This window comes from Ahaetulla prasina, chromosome 6, assembly GCF_028640845.1.
Source record: "Ahaetulla prasina isolate Xishuangbanna chromosome 6, ASM2864084v1, whole genome shotgun sequence".
In the NCBI taxonomy this organism is placed as follows: Eukaryota; Metazoa; Chordata; class Lepidosauria; order Squamata; family Colubridae; genus Ahaetulla; species Ahaetulla prasina.
In genome coordinates this window covers 97,159,541-97,176,818 of record NC_080544.1, presented here as the reverse complement: position 1 = coordinate 97,176,818, position 17,278 = coordinate 97,159,541, and the positions used below count along the sequence as shown (strand labels likewise).

The following is a 17,278-nucleotide window of genomic DNA, read 5'->3' as shown; positions in this document are numbered from 1 at the left end:
ATATACTCCAGAATCTCAATTACTAAAGAACACAAAAGCCTTCAGCTTTTTCTTCCGATACCAATACTTGGTATTGTGCATTACCCGAACTGCTCCAAGCATTTAAAAAAGACAGAAGTCAGGGGGGGAAATTACAATGAGTAGCCAGTAAAAAAACATAGGAAGTGGGGTTTTTAAAAAAAAACAAAAAAACTTGTCTTTTTCATGAATAAGCATTCAAAGCAGCAATAACTTGAAGAGGTTAATTGTTTTTTCAGGACTTGCATAACATCATTTTTTAAAAAAATATATATATATAATGACCAGAGATCGCTTCTTCCAAAGCCAATTCCACTTCTGAAACTGCTCACTCAACTTCTTGATCCGTCAAATATCTTTGGTTCTTCTCTTCCAATGAGATATGGCTGGGTGAGATAGCAGTAATAATGCTTCGGTCACAGTGAGAAGGAGAGAGATCTGAAGCAGCTCTCTCTCTCTCTCTCTCTTTTTTCCGTAATGCTGAAATGCCAGGATAAAAGTCCTGGTGGCCTTAGAGATGAAATTTCCTGAAATATTTCTGTCATTTGCAGTTCAACCTCCTGTCTCAGCCAGGTGAAAATTATTTAACAGATGGAGGTTTAAATGACTGGGACTATGCTAAGCTTTCAGATGCAGCTGTGGATTAGAAAATGTATGCTAGAGTGTCCAAAATCCTTGTTTTATATTCTTGTAACACATAACCTAGCCAAACAACCTGGCCAAAACCTCAAGTAGCTAGATGGGGAGTTTGCTATGTAAAGAGACCATCATGAATACACAGAAACAATCTCAATTGGATTTCAAATTCAGCTTATGTCTATTGCTCATTGGTCTATTACTCCATGTCTCCAGGATAGGATAGGATAGGATAGAATAGGGTAGGGTAGGGTAGGGTAGAGTAGAATAGAGTAGACTAGGGTAAGAATAGAATAGAATAGAATAGAATTTTATTGGCCAAGTGTGATTGGACACACAAGGAATTTGTCTTGGTGCATATGCTCTCAGTGTACATAAAAGAAAAGATACGTTCATCAAGGTACAACATTTACAACACAATTGATGATCAATATATCAATATAAATCATAAGGATTGCCAGCAACAAGTTATAGTCATACAGTCATAAGTGGAAAGAGATTGGTGATGGGAACTATGAAACGATTAATAGTAGTGCAGATTCAGTAAATAGTCTGACAGTGTTGATGGAATTATTTGTTTAGCAGAGTGATGGCCTTCGGGAAAAAACTGTTCTTGTGTCTAGTTGTTCTGGTGTGCAGTGCTCTATAGCGCTTTTGAGGGTAGGAGTTGAAACAGTTTATGTCCAGGATGCGAGGGATCTGCAAATATTTTCACGGCCCTCTTCTTGATTCGTGCAGTATACAGGTCCTCAATGGAAGGCAAGTTGGTAGCAATTATTTTTTCTGCAGTTCTAATTATCCTCTGAAGTCTGTGTTTTTCTTGTTGGGTTGCAGAACCGAACCAGACAGTTATAGAGGTGCAAATGACAGACTCAATAATTCCTCTGTAGAATTGGATCAGCAGCTCCTTGGGCAGTTTGAGCTTACTGAGTTGGCGCAGAAAGAACATTCTTTGTTGTCCTTTTTTAATGATGTTTTTGATGTTAGCTGTCCATTTGAGATCTTGCGATATGATAGAACCCAGAAATTTGAAGGTTTCTACTGTTGATACTGTGTTGTCAAGTATTGTGAGAGGTGGAAGTATGGAAGGGTTTTTCCTAAAGTCTACCACCATTTCTACGGTTTTGAGTGTGTTCAGTTCCAGATTGTTTTGGTTGCACCACAAGGCTAGTCGTTCGACCTCTCGTCTATATGCGGATTCGTCATTGTCTCGAATGAGACCAATCACTGTTGTGTCATCTGCGAACTTCAGTAGCTTAATAAATGGATCATTGGAGATGCAGTCATTGGTATACAGAGAGAAGAGAAGTGGGGAGAGCACACAGCCTTGGGGGGCCCCTGTGCTAATTAAGGTAGGGTAGAGTAGAATAGAGTAGACTAGAATAGGGTAGGGTAGGGTAGAATAGAGTAGGATAGAGGAAAGGATGGGATGGGATGGGATGGGATGGGGTGGGGTGGGGTGGGGTGGGATAGGACACTTTATTTAATCAAGTATTTATTTAGCAATAGCAGACTTACATGTGCTTTACAGCCCTTCCTACGTGGTTTACATAGTTAGCAATATCTATTACTGGGTAATATATTGCCCAGAACAATCTGGGACCTCATTTTACTGATCTCGGAAGGATGGAGGGCTGAGTCAACTTTCAGTCAGTGAGAATCAAACTGCTGGCAATCAGCAAAAGTAGACTGCCATACTGCATTCTAACCACTGCATCATCACAGGTCACTGTTGGACACAAAGAATTTGTCAGTCTAGTGAAAAGAAGAACTAAGGGTGACATGACAGCAGTGTTCCAATATTTGAGGGATTGCCATAAGAAAGAGGTAGTCAGCAGCTCGCCTTCAGAAGTTGTGGGTCACTGGAGGCTTTTAAGAAGAGAAAGGACAGCCACTTGTTTGGAATGGTTTAAGGTCTTCCGCTTGAGCAGGAGGTTGAACTAGAAGACCTCCAAGGTCCCTTCCAACTCTGTTATTCGGTTAATTTGTCTCTGCTCCAGAAACACTGTACTTACAAAACAACAGGGAAATAACAAGGGCCTCTGTGGCTCAGGCTGCTAATGCAATCTGTTATTAACAGCAGCTGCCTGCAATTACTGCAGGTTCTAGTCCCACCAGGCCCAAGGTTGACTCAGCCTTCCATCCTTTATAAGGTAGGTAAAATGAGGACCCAGATTGTTGGGGGCAATAAGTTGACTTTGTATATAAATATACAAATAGAATGAAGACTATTGCTTGACATAGTGTAAGCCGCCCTGAGTCTTCAGAGAAGGGCGGGATATAAATGCAAAAAAAAAAAAATGACAACAATAATGTGGGCTCAATTGTAGTTGTAGGTCAAAAACTATTCTGGTTATGGATGTTCTTATATATTGTTTTAATCTTAATGCTGGCTGTAGTTGGCAAGCTGCTGAAGGTTACCTATGATTGGATAAGGATACAAGCCTAACAAACAAACCAAGCTACATAGCAAATCTACTTTGATAACTCTATAACATTTCCCGCCCCCTTTATGTGGGACTGTAATAGTTGGGTGTATATTCTCCAGCCTGAAACAATTTTAAAAAGTAGAATACAAGATAGCAATAGCAATAGCATTTAGACTTATATACCGTGTTTTACAGTGCTTTACAGCCCTCTCTAAGTGGTTTACAGAGTCATCCTATTGCCCCCAACAATTTGGTTCCTCATTTTACCCACCTCGGAAGGATGGAAGGCTGAGTCAACTTTGAGCCTGGTGAGATTCGATCTGCCAAATTGCAGGCAGCCGACAGTCAGCAGAGAAGTACCCTGTAGAGAACTGCATTCTAACCACTATGCTACTGCAGCTCCTGGATCCTTTTGAAACCTGGTGTGTGTTCTGCTAAATCATCCGTTTGAACTAGTTCTCTATTTTGTGTGTTGCAAATTCATTCTCAGTTTAGTTTAACACAATGATGCTTTCTATAACCTGACTCATTCTTGCTGAAGATCTCCAACACAGTTAAAAGAGAACCCTTTGTTTTAGCATCTAACATATTCATTTGAACCTAGAGACGCATCTCAATACATTACGCCAACACAATTCTGTAGGGGGGTTCTGGATCTGGCTACAGGTGCTTCTTACACAATTCTTCATTGTCTCTAAAGAGGGAGGGTGAGATAGTCCTGAGAGCGCCTTCAAATAAATCATAGAATTAAGGTAAATGAATGCACAAGCCATGGATCAAATTAGATCAAGGCTGAATCTCTTCTTACTAATGGCCTTTCAGTACAGAATGAGAGAGTTGCAAGGGACCTTGGAGGTCTTCTAGTCCAACCCCCTGCTCAAGCAGGAGACCCCATGCCAATTTCTTTTTTGTCGCTCTTGTCTGCACTCTTCCCAGAGTTTCCATATCTTTTTTATATTTTGGTGACCAAAACTGGACCCAGTATTCCAAATGTGGTCTTGCCAAGGCATTATAAAGCAGTAGTATCACTTCTTGTAACCTTGATTCTCTCTAGCCTAGGATTGCATTGGCTTTTTTGGCAGCTGCAGAACATTGCAGGGGCGGGAATAGCTCAGGCTGGTAAAGCCTGTTATTAAGAACACAAAGCCTGCAATTACTGCAGGTTCAAGCCCGGCCCAAGGTTGACTCAGCCTTCCATCCTTTATAAGGTAGGTAAAATGAGGACCCAGATTGTTGGGGGGGCAATAAGTTGACTTTGTAAAAATATACAAATAGAATGAGACTATTGCCTTATACACTGTAAGCCGCCCTGAGTCTTCGGAGAAGGGCGGGGTATAAATGTAAACAAAAAAAAAAATAATTGCTGGCTCATATTTAAGTGACTGACCATTAGGTCAATCACCAAAATCCCTCTCCTAATTACTGCTGCTGAGCCAAATTTCACCTAGTTTGTACTTGTACATTTGGATTTTTCTTGCCTAAATATAAAACCTTACTTTTTTCTACACGGAATTTCGTTTTGTTAGATAGGGCGCAGTATTTAAGTCTATAGAGATCCATATGGATCTTAATCCTATCTTCTGAAGTGTTGGCTATTCCTGCTAGTTTTGTATCATCAGCAAATTTGATGAGTCTTCCTTCTATTCCCTCATCTAAATCATTTATGTTTATGAAGATGATAAAGAGTACTGGGCCTAAATGAGAACCTTGAGGTCCCCACTGCTTACTCCCTTCATATAGATATACTGTAGCTCCATTAAGGCCTACACGTTGAGTATGAATTATTACCAGAGGTGGTATTCAGCTGGTTCAGATCAATTTGCCTGAACTGGTAGCAGAAATCACGGGTGGGCCTGCCCCCCCCCAGCTCTATGCCATCCTACTTAGACACATTTTTGAGGTCAGGCACATGCACGGAAGGTGCACACATGAGTAAAGCGCATGCTGGAAGGCTGGGTGCATGTGTAGAAGGAAGGCGTACGCATGAACTGGGTGTGTGCGTGCATGAAGAGAGTGTGTGCATGTGAGGTGAACTTGTAGTAACATATGAAACCCACCTCTGATTATTACTTTCATTACTTCACATCCTATCCCATATCCAGTCACGCAATCAAAAAGTTTGTCCAATCGCTATTGGAGATACACTACAATTTTAATATATTTGAGTGGTGCTACTCCTATAGTCAAATCTGCATACTTTTTTGTTACAAAATTCTGCAGCCAGGTATTGGATTAGTTATATGCTCTGTATTGTGTAAAGAAAAATTACACTTTTTTTTTTGTTTGCACATGCTATTTAACTTATCTTTGCCATAGAGAGGCCCAAAGATCAGTGCTTTGACACTGATAATTAAAAACCTGAAATTTCCTCCCAGCTGTTTCTCGATGTTGAACTGATGTAGCCATGAGGGCTACGTTGTTTTTATTTGTTTGTTTTTCAAGATGGCCTCAGGATGTTCTGAACCAGGTTGGCTGAATACTGTTACTAGTTGTTCTTTCTATATTCTTTCGACTGTATTTCACTTATGCATTATATATTAGAGTTTGGATCTCTTTACACCACGGGATTTGAAAGATCTTATGAATACACAAACTTTTGCTCAGCCTGCCTACAGCTAACATCAAAGAATTGCTGCATCAATGACTCAGCCCTGCCTCTGTGCCAAGGAACTTAGATAACCAGAGTTGCCGTTTCTAACAGAACAACAGGTCACACTGGAAACGTCCATGAATTCAATGGTTTCATCAGAAAGCAAAAGGCATAAAACAAAGAGGAAGAACCGTTACCAAGGGAAAAATCAGATGAGACCGCCCTCAGCCCAAACCAGGAAAGTAATCTAAGAAAATATTTCAGACAAGTCCCTAGTTCACACAAAAATAAAGGGAGGCAGGGGGAGAAGCACATTCAAATTTGCAAAGTTCTCTTATTATAGTTTTGCAATAAAAGTAGTCCTTGCCTGATATAGCATTGGTTTTCTAGGCAGCCCTACCAGAATTGAATTCATGGATGTTTCCAAATGTCCAGAATGAGGGTTTCCTGGCTACACAAGGACAATTGTGAAAATCTTGGAATAGTAATAAATTGCAAGCTGATATTAACCAGCAGTATGTTATGACTATTACAGTCAGGCAAGGAGTACGATGAAGTGAGAAAGATCAAATGCAACAGAGTTGTAATTTCAAAATCACAGCACTGGATCATTCCACTGAACAAATAGTCCTCAATTCAAAACCTTTCATTTTAAGGACAATAAGCAATGGGTGGAAACCAGGGTTGGAATCAAAAATTTTAGTAACTGGTTGTCTGCCGGTTGCTGGGTGGGCGTGGCCATGGTGGCCATGGACTACTCGGCCTCCTGCATCATGGCAGGGGGTATTTTCACCATCCCCAAGCTCCAGAAGCTATCATCAAGCCCCCGGGAGGGCAAAACAGCCTCTCCTGGGCTCCAGAGGCCCTCCGGAGGCCAGAAACAGGCCCATTTGCAGACTTCCAGAACTTCCAGGAGGCCCATTTTTTGCCCCCCCAGGCTCCGGAGGCTTTCCTCGAGCCTCAGAAGTGCGAAAATGTCCTCCTCTGTGCTCCAGAGGCCCTCCGCAGGCCAGAAATGGGCCCATTTCCAGATGTCCGGAACTTCCGGGAGGCCCATTTTTCATCCTCCCCAGGCTCTGGAGGCTTTCCTCAAGTCTCCAGGAGGGTGAAAACAGCCACCCCCAGGCTCCAGAGGCCCTCTGGAGGCCAGAAACAGGCCCAGATTTCTGGAACTTCTGGGAGGCCCATTTTTTGCCCTCCCAGAGCCTCTGCACTGGCATCCAAAACAGGCTGCATGGAGACTCCTGGGAGGGGAGGGGCAAGGGCGGGCAGGCCCAGCCAGTCCTTGCAACTACTGGTTCAGTGAATCAGATATAAAATTAGCAACCGGTTAGCCCAAGCCGGTCCAAACCAGCTGAATCCCACCCAATGGAAACTAATGGAAACTAATCAAGGAGAGAACCAACCTAGAACTAAAGGGCCTCTGTGGCTCAGACTACTAATGCAGTCTGTTATTAACAGCAGCTGCCTGCAATTACTGCAGGTTCTAGTCCCACCAGGCCCAAGGTTGACTCAGCCTTCCATCCTTTATAAGGTAGGTAAAATGAGGACCCAGATTGTTGGGGGCGATAAGTTGACTTTGTATATAAATATACAAATAGGATGAAGACTATTGCTAACATAGTGTAAGCCGCCCTGAGTCTTCGGAGAAGGGCGGGATATAAATGCAAATAAAACAAAAAAGGAGAAATTTCCTGACAGTGAGAACAATTATTCAGTGGAATGACTTGCCTCCAGATGATGTGGGAGCTCCATCACTGGAAGCTTTTAAGAAGAGACTGGACAACCATTTGTCTGGAATGATATAGGGTTTCTTGCCTGAGCAGAGGGTTGGATTAGAAGACCTCCAAGATCCCTTTCAAGTCTGTTGTTCTGTTTAGTGACCTTTGGATTACAATGGCACTGAAAAAGTCACTTTAAGACTATTTTTCACACTTATAACCATTACAGCATCCCTGTGGTTACATGATCAAAATTCAGATGCTTGGCAACTGGCAAGTATATATGATGTTTGCAGTGTCCGTGTCCATAGGTGATGTGATCACCTTTTGTGACCTTCTGACGAGCAAAGTCAATGGGGAAGCTTTACAACCATATTACTATGTGTATGTGTACATATGTAACAACTATAGTGATTTATGAGAAACTTCCTAACAATGAGGACAATTAACAAGTGGAACAGCTTGCCTTCAGAAGTTGCAGTTGCTTCATTATTGGTGGTTTTTAAGAAAAGATTAGTTAGCCACCTGTCTGAAATGATATAGGGCCGTGATGATGAACCTATGGCACACATGTCACAGGTGACATGCAGAGCCCTCTCTGCGGGCACGTGAGCTGTCGCCCCAAATCAGCTGCGCATGTGTGGGCACCTCCCACCAGTGGTGGGTTGCATCCGGTTTGCTCCGGTTCTGTAGAGCCGGTAGTAAAACTCTTCTGGCATTTGGAGAACCGGTAGTAATGGCTGGCTGGCCATGCCCCCGAACAGGTTCTCCGATCATCAGAGGTTTGTGGTTTTTTTACTTTTAAAAGCCTTTCTTCAGCCAAAAAAAAAAGGCTTTTAAAAGAAAAAACCCTCTGATGATCGCGTGACTGAGCAGGGATCCTCAGAGGATCCTTTTAAAAACTTTTTTTCCTCTGGCCCACCCAATCCCCCCTCCTCACTTACTAATTAAGTAAGCTCCTTTTGGGATCGCTTTCCTTCGCTTCTCCAATCAGTTGCATCAGCTGCAACTGACTATGCCTTCCTGCAATCCATGTGCCTTTGCTGGCTGAAGAACTCTGGGAGTTGAAGTCCACAAAGTCAACAACTGCTTTGCTGGCTGAGGAACTCTGGGAGTTGAAGTCCACAAGTCTTAAAGGGACCAAGGTTGGAGACCCCTGATCTAAAAAATATAAAATAATAAAATATTTGTGCAGCTTTCTGAGAATTGGTGTGTTTCTGTAGTGTTTCACTCTAACTACACAAACACACAGAATCTCACAAAGCTGTATGTGGCATTTTTTTTTGTGTGTGTATGTCTGTTGTGTTGTGTTGTGTGTGTGTGTAAAGTGTGAAAGTTGGTTTTTGAGCTTTTTGTGGCTTTGTGAGGTTCCTGCTTGTTGCAGGGGCCCTTTTGGGTGAAGTGCAGCTGCTTTTACATTGTGTGTGAGTCAGTTGTGTTGTGTGTATGTAAAGTGTGAAAGTTGGTTTTTGGTACCTCTTATTGTTTTGTATACTTTATTATTTTTATTATTTATTGTTATTGGCCACGCCCACCCAGTCACATGACCGCCAAGCCACACCCAGTGTCACATGACCGCCAAGCCACACCCAGAAAATAAGCCACGCCCACAGAACCAATAGTAACAAAATTTAGAACCCACCCCTGCCTCCCACCAGCCAGCTGGTTTTCGGGTCTCTGCTACACATGTGTAGGGGGTGGGGCGCATGCAGGAGACACGCATGCATGCACAGGGGAGGAGGACACATGCACATGGATCATGTGTGCATGCGTGGGGCAGGGGCGCACATGAGACGGGTATGTGTGCATACACAGGATGCATGCACAGGGGCAGAGCATACACATGGGTCACACGTATATGCACATAGGGCAGGGCGCGTGTGGGGGGGTCACACCCGCATGCCTGGGAGTGCACGCGGGGGCGCATTGCGTTATGGGTGTGCACACACTTTGGGCACTTGGTGCTGAAAAGGTTAGCCATCACTGGTATCGGGTCTCCTGCTTGAGCAGGGGTTGGACTAGAAGACCTGCAAGGTACCTTCCAGATCCAGCCTGATTGATTGATTTACCTAATAACTGTGAAAAGAAAGGGACAAAACTCATTTAAACAATTGTCTCACATTAGCAACAGAAATTTTCAGCTCAATTGTGGTCGTAGGTCAAGGACTACCGTATTTTGGATTGATCAAATCCTACTTTGAGCTTTGTATCCAATTCTGGGCACACCACACCCTTCCAGAGAAAGTAGAGAAGGTTTCTAATTGTAGAAAAGTGCCATTGCAGGATAAAAACTGGGCGTGCTTAACCTTGAGAAAAGAAAGCTCAGGGAGAACACAAAGTGTGTGAAAACTGAGGTCACATGGAAGAAGGTAAAAAAAATCACTCTCTATCCTTTTAGAGGACACACAATATTGTATTTATGTTAGAGGAAGATGGATTCTAATTAAATGTAAGGGGAATAAATGTCCTGACATTTGGAGAAGTTTGACAGTGGGACTAATTATCAAGAAAAGTGGTAGTCTTTCTTCATTGGATGAGCTCAAACCAAGTCTAGACAACAAATGGGTTTTATTTAGATTCTGCATTGAGCAGGGGAGTCAGCGTCAATAACCTAAATAACCCCTTCTAACTCTTGCAATTCTATTATTCTATGATAGAGCTGTGGTGGCGCAGTGATTACGATGCAGTACTGCAGGCTACTACTGTTGACTGCCAGTTGCCTGCAATTTGGCAGTTCTAATCTCACCAGGCTCAAGGTTGACTCAGCCTTCCATCCTTCCAAGGTCGATAAAATGAGGACCCAGTTTGTTGGGGGCAATAAGCTGACTCTTTAAACCATATAGAGAGGGCTGTAAAAGCACTATGAAGTGGTATATAAATCTACGTACTATTGCTATTGTAAAATCTTCAATGTCTGTGCATTGCATCTATCAATGGTACCGCACCTTCCTGGCCAAGCACCACTTCAGTTCTCCAGAAATATTTGAATGTATTGTTATGGTACATATAAACAAGTGAAGAGGGGCTGGATGAAAATAGCAATGAATAGCAATTTCTCTCACATACAGACACACTCAGGCAGAGAGAGAGAAACACACACACAATTAACAGCATGTGCTTCTAGTATTATAGTAATGCAAATGTCCTTGAAAATTCAGTTGCTATGCAGCATCCCATTATGATATTAAATCTCAATAACCAGGAGTTAGACCAAACAATTAATTGATAATATGCCACGGGCACTTTGGGGAAACCATGCAGAAACATATAGCAAATATTTCAAGAGAGAAGAGAATGCACTGGGAGTTAATCCAGATAACAAGAAGTCCACATATCTCTCTCCACAACAACAAAATTCTCCCATTACAAAAAATAAACAAATCAAGGCATCAGCAATGACTTTTTATTGGAACAGGATTATTTTACAAATGCTTTTTTCTCCACACTCTTATTAGTTTAGGCAAAACAGCTCACTGTGGTGTTTTCCATTTATTCAGAACTATTTTTGAACAGTAATCTAATAAAAAAAATTCTGGAGCATCAAAACCTGCTCGTAAAACCAGCTTTAGGAATAACCTCCCCTTATCCACTTTTTAAAAACTATAAATAATGTGGCAAAGATGACCACAAACTACTTATGCCAACTGCTGTTTTTCAGACTATTTTCGTAATTCTACTTGATGATACATATCGTTTTTCATGAAAGTTACATAAATTAAATATGTCAGCTGCCAAACCTCAGGCAAACCTCTGCTTATTATCGGGAGTGAAAATTCTTAGCTGTGTCTGTTAGGTATGTGGAATAATATCAAAAGTTTTTTAAAAAATGTTATGGAGAAAATGTTCCTTATTTCCATGTTCCTTATCACATTTAATTCCATTTTAAAGAAATGAATTGGACCAGGGGAATAAAAGTAGATCTTAATAATACCACTCAATTACATCACAATGAAAAACTTTGTTTCCAGATTGGTGCAGTTTGTCAGGATCCATTTTACCGTTAGCTAAAATTGCCTGATGAATATTCTCTTTTATATTTGATTGCTGCATCCTGAATATTTAAACTAAACATTGCTCTGATTGCCATCTGACAAGCCACACATGAAACAGCCTTTAATTATCTAACTGTCATGGTAATGTATCAAATTATTGTTTGCTTGATGAAATGACAAAAGACAAAACGGCCCAAACGTGTAAGAACAAAAGATCACAGAACCAATCTCTTCATTCACTATCTATCATAGAGTTCATAGAGTTGGACCAGACCAAAACAAAACATCTTAATTGACACATTTCTGGCCCAGCTTCTTTTGAAATAACCAACAAATGTCCATCAATACATGGTTCCACTTGTGCCTGATCTTACAGTCATAAAGTAGCGGACACAGTGGTACAGAAGCTTAATGACACTGGATTTCCTGATCAGAAATTGTCTGCATTCAGGAGTTTGAGCCCAGCTCCATTAGATGGAGTGAGCTCCCGTCCCTCAGTCCCTAGCTTCTGCCCACCCAGCAGTTCAAAAGCATGCAATATGGCAAGTAACAGAATACAGAGTTGGAAGGGATCTTGGAGATCTTCTAGTCCAACCCCCTGCTCAGGCAGGAAACCTATACCATTTTAGACAAGTCGTTGTCTAATCTCTTCTTTAAAAAACCCAGGGTTGGAGCACCCACAACTTCTGGAGGCAAGTTGTTCCACTGATTAATTGTTCCAACTCAGGAAATTTCTTCTTAGTTCTAGGTTGTTTTTCTTCTTGAATAGTTTCCATCCATTGCTTCTTCACTTACCTTCAGATCCTTTGGAGAATAGCTTGACTCCCTCTTCTTTGTGGCAGCCCCTGAGATATTGGAACACTGCTCTCATATCAGCCCTAGTCCTTCTTTTCATTAAACTAGACATACCCAATTCCGGCAACCATTCTTTATATGTTTTAGCCTCCAGCCCCCTAATCATCTTTGTTGATAAATGGGTACCACTTTAGTGGGGAAAAATCTTAGCTGCATTCATGTCTGCAAAGAACAGAAGATGGCGCCGGACCTGGTTGGATGCAAGGCATCATGACATGAGGCAAGGCAAGACTGATGGAGGAGCTTGGAAGAGCCAGCAACCCAAGTACTGCGACGTAACTGGTGTAAAGCTGGTTTGCCCCCAACCCATGATGTACCAAGGATGGGCATGTAATCTCTGAACAGAATGAACTAGCAATCTAGGCTGTCAGGGCTGCATTGAGTATCTAGCGTGTGTAGATTTTCATACGCTAAATTGAATGCCATACGCTAAATAATACTGCACGATAAAGAAGAGGGCCATGAAAATATTTACAGATCCCTCACATCCTGGACATAAACTGTTTCAACTCCTACCCTCAAAATGACGCTATAGAGCATTGCGCACCAGAACAACTAGACACAAGAACAGTTTTTTCCCGAACGCCATCACTCTACTAAACAAATAATTCCCTCAACACTGTCAAACTATTTACTAAATCTGCACTATAAATCTTCTCATCGTTCCCATCACCCATCTCCTTCCACTTACGACTGTATGACTGTAACTTTTTTGCTGGTATTCCTTATGATTTATATTTATATTGATTGTTTCCTGATTGCTTATTTGTACCCTATGATTATCATCATTAAGTATTGTATCATCATCATTAAGTGTTGTATCATTAAGTGTTAAATTTGTACCCTATGACCATCATTAAGTGTTGTAAGTGTTGTACCTTGATGAAGGTATCTTTTCTTTTATGTACATTGAGAGCATATGCACCAAGACAAATTCCTTGTGTGTCCAATCACACTTGGCCAATAAAAATTCTATTCTATTCTATTCTATTCTATTCTATTCTATTCTATTCTATTACAACATAATAATAAATAAATAATTAAAAAGTCATATTTTTTTCCCAGCAATCGATCAGCATTGGCCTTCCTGTAAATGAAGTTAGTTGTTCTATGTTTTGAGATGATAAATAAAATTACAGACTTGTCTTTTTAAAAAAAAAGTTTTTTATTTAATAAACATTAAAAACATTGGACCCAGTGTGACCCTCCTGATCTTAACATATCCATACATATTCTTTCCATAACAACAAATATAATTACTATTTAACATACATGGCTACTTTGTTCTTATATACATATCTCTTGTCTTCATTTACTATCTATAGATAATAAATAGATAGTAGACTTGTCTTTTTTGTGATAGCCCTTCGAATCTTTAATGTCTTCAATAATGGGAGAGGAAACAGCTAGTGCTTTAGGCTGTGATTTTTCAGAATCACAAGGATTTTGACATGCATTCTTCAGGCCTTCTTTTTAGCATTTTATATTGCTGTTATGGAGGGCTCTTGTTTTATTGAGGACTCTCATTTTATTGAGGACTCTCATTTTCAACAGGAAATATACATTCCGAAATGTTTCATATGAGCTACTAGAAGTTCAATTCTGAAAGGATTTTCAAATTATCCTCTCTTTATCAGCAAAGCTATATTGAAACCTATGAAAGAAAACATGCTTCCATATTTACGCTTCCTAAAATTCATAAAATTTCAGTCTTTCTAGGAGCCATTTTTGCAGTGAGAGCTGATGTTCATCTTTATCATAATCTTCCTCACACAATAATTTTTATTACTGATATTCTTCCACTCATGACCACAATAAGGACTAGAACGTGTTTGCTAAATCACATGGTCATTAAGTGAGTCATTCCAGATTCTATTATCTTTTTTTTTTTTTGCTGCAGTCATTACACAAATCATCATAGTTGCTAAGCAAATCCCGCTTCCCCCATTGTCTCTGCTTGTTGGAAGCCAAGAGGGAAGATCACAAATGGAAATCATGTCGTAAGTACATGCCAGTTGCCAAGCATTCAAATATAATAATGTGATCACTGGGATGTTGCGATCATCGTAAATGCAAGGATCCATTGTAAGCCACTTTGTAGTACTATCATAACTTCAAATGAATGGTCATAAATCAAGGACTATCTGCATTCTACCTATCCTATTTGTCATGATGGTCATAAGTCAAGAACTATCTGCCTTCTACTTGACATATTCATCCCACATGAATTGTCATCCCAGGTGAACCTGAACCGGTGGAGATACTGTGCCCACCAAACCTGTTTCAGGGAGAAGCGACGTGGGGTTTGCAGGGCCTCCAGGTTCTTGTGGTCCGTCCAGACCTCGAACAGTTCCCTGGCACCCTCCAGAAAATGCTACCACATCTATAATGCCCACCGGACAGTAAAGACCTCTTTCACCCAGATAGCCCAGGCCCGCTCAGTACCAATCAGTTTAGCGGGACGTGTACACATAAGGTAGCAATTGGCCCTGCTCATTGGGATGCTTAGAGATAGATTGCAGTATTCTGGTCATAGGTTTGTCTTCCCGGCAGGTGACCGTCTAATTGTCACTTGAACATATCCAATGAAAGAATGTTCATTAAGCATCAGAATGCTTAATAGATATAGGTAATCAAGACATAAAGGAGCAAGAAAACTGTGATTTTCCCTATGTTCCAAATTACAATTTATGTCAAGCCAGTCGGCATATCTATCAGTGAAGACTTGTTGGTGGTTGCAATACAATAATATCTAGAGAACCACATATTTTTCACACTGCTTTAAGAAGTACCTTTTCACTCAGTCAACAAGAAAAAACAACAGGCAGTTCCTAAATGAGTAGAAAAAAGCCACCAGAAAATAAACATATCTTTAATACTGATCTCATTATTTCTACTTTAATTTTCTCCTTTGCTTTTTCCTTTACGGTTTATCTGTTTGTCGGTATTCTTTGTCCCAGAATTAATTGCAACAATTCTACTAAAATCATTTGAAATGAGCAACAGGTTTTCTAATTAAATTGTGAAGAAGACGAAATGCTTCCCCCCTCTAGTCTAACTGTACCCAAATTTATATTTAATTAAATAAACTCAGACGAAAAATGTAACCCAACCAAACCCGTACATTCCAAAAATAAATTGTTCTTCTAGCTATGAGTTTGTCCCTTATATCCCAATTGGTTTTCTGATCGCTTATGGAAGTTTTTTCAGTGGCATCCATTTGGAGAGACAGATGGGACTGAATGAAATCACAGCATATTTGAGCTTTGTTTTAATTAGAATGTATTTTAAAAAAAGGGATGTGATGGCTATGACAGTTCTTCCAGATATTGGATGTTATATACTAGAAATCTGAACATGTCACTGGAAGACAAAAATCACAAAACTCCATCTCACTTACTTTGGCCATGTCATGTGAAGGAATTCACTGGAGAAAGCAATTATGTTTGGAAGGAAACCAGACCACCAAAAAACACAATGGCTGGACACCATCAAAGCTGACCCAGCCACAGCATAGAAAACTGTCAGAGTTTGCAACAGCAATCACATGCAGAAAGCACACACAAGTGACTGATTCAGCAGGATTCAATAACTTCTCTTTATATATAATATAACACATGAAATAAATATACCATATCAAAAGCAGGTTTTCCAACGTGGTAGTAAATACAAGCAAAACACAAGCAGAGGAGAGGAGGTTCAGTTTCAGTTTTAGAGCTCAGCACAGCATGCAGCTTTAGTACAGAAGTTAAGCTAAGACACACCCAGGCTCCTTGCTGTCTGAATTAGCAAACAGCTCCCATTGGCTGACCTTGTTGCCATGTCTCTTCCAGTCTGTGAACATACTCATACATTGACATAAACCTCAAAGAAAAAATGCAGAATCAGAAGATGTGGAGAGGCTTGACTCATAGAAACCTCAAGAGTCGGACACAACTGAATGGATAACATCATCATCATCATCATACAGAGCATTGTGAAATGGAGAGCTAAAATGCTGACATCTGTATCATCCTACTTTATTTCCACTCTTTTCTGTTTGACAATACAGCTTACAACTGGGGTGAATAGGGGAATCTGGATTCACTTAACAACCCACATAATTCCTTGAATAACTGCAACGATTCACTTAACTCTGGAGAAAAGGTTGTAAAATCCCGGGCAGCTCACTTAGCAACCGCCTTGCTTAGCAACAGAAATTCTGGTCCTAATTGTGTTCATAAGCTGAGGACTACCTATATAAAATGCAGTGGCCTGATCAAGTTTAATGTATTTGGAGTGAAGATTAGTCTTTCTTTCAGATAAAAAAATAATGTATTTCAACGGAACATGCCTGCCTGAGATGAAAAGTAATGTCCATCTGCAAAAAAAAAAATATTGGGTCAAAATCAGAAAATGGCTGGAAGAAATAACTGACCAACCCATAGACTTGAAACCAGATACCTTTTTGCTGGGAATACTCAATAGGAAATATAGTAAAGAAATAAGGTATCTAATTCTACACATAATAACAGCCGCAAGAATGTCTTATGCACAGAACTGGATAAATGAGAACATAGCATTGGAGGAGAAAGTGATAAGGAAAATTCTGGACTGTGCTGAGATGGATAAATTAACAAATGAGATAAAAGAAAAGAAAGATACAGAATATTATATAGTATGGAATAAATTGTAATTATTGGATAGAAATTAGAAATGGTAAATGATGAAAAAGGGGAAAAGGTCACACACCAAAAAAGGGTAGTGCACGAAAGAAAATATATTGTTATAATGACAGGTATGATGGAATATATATAGAAATAAAGGATAATGGGACAAAAAGATAAGTATAATTAAAGAAAACGAGAGGCGGAAATGTAAATAATAGAGGATTACCGATACAAAGCTGATGTAAAGAAGGAATATATATTTTATGTTAGTGTTTGTTATGTCTTGTTGTTTTTTAAAAAATAAAGTATTTAAAAAAAAAAGAGATGAAAAGTAAGAACCACGTTTCTCTTTGACAACTCATGGTGGTCTGCAATGCTCACCATGAAG

General features: G+C 40.3%; 1 long non-coding RNA gene across 1 annotated transcript in view; it reads right to left on the bottom strand.

Moving 5' to 3' along the window:
• Nucleotides 1-17,278, bottom strand: part of LOC131200983 (uncharacterized) — a 211,203-nt gene that overhangs the window by 75,391 nt on the left and 118,534 nt on the right. The window lies entirely within an intron of this gene.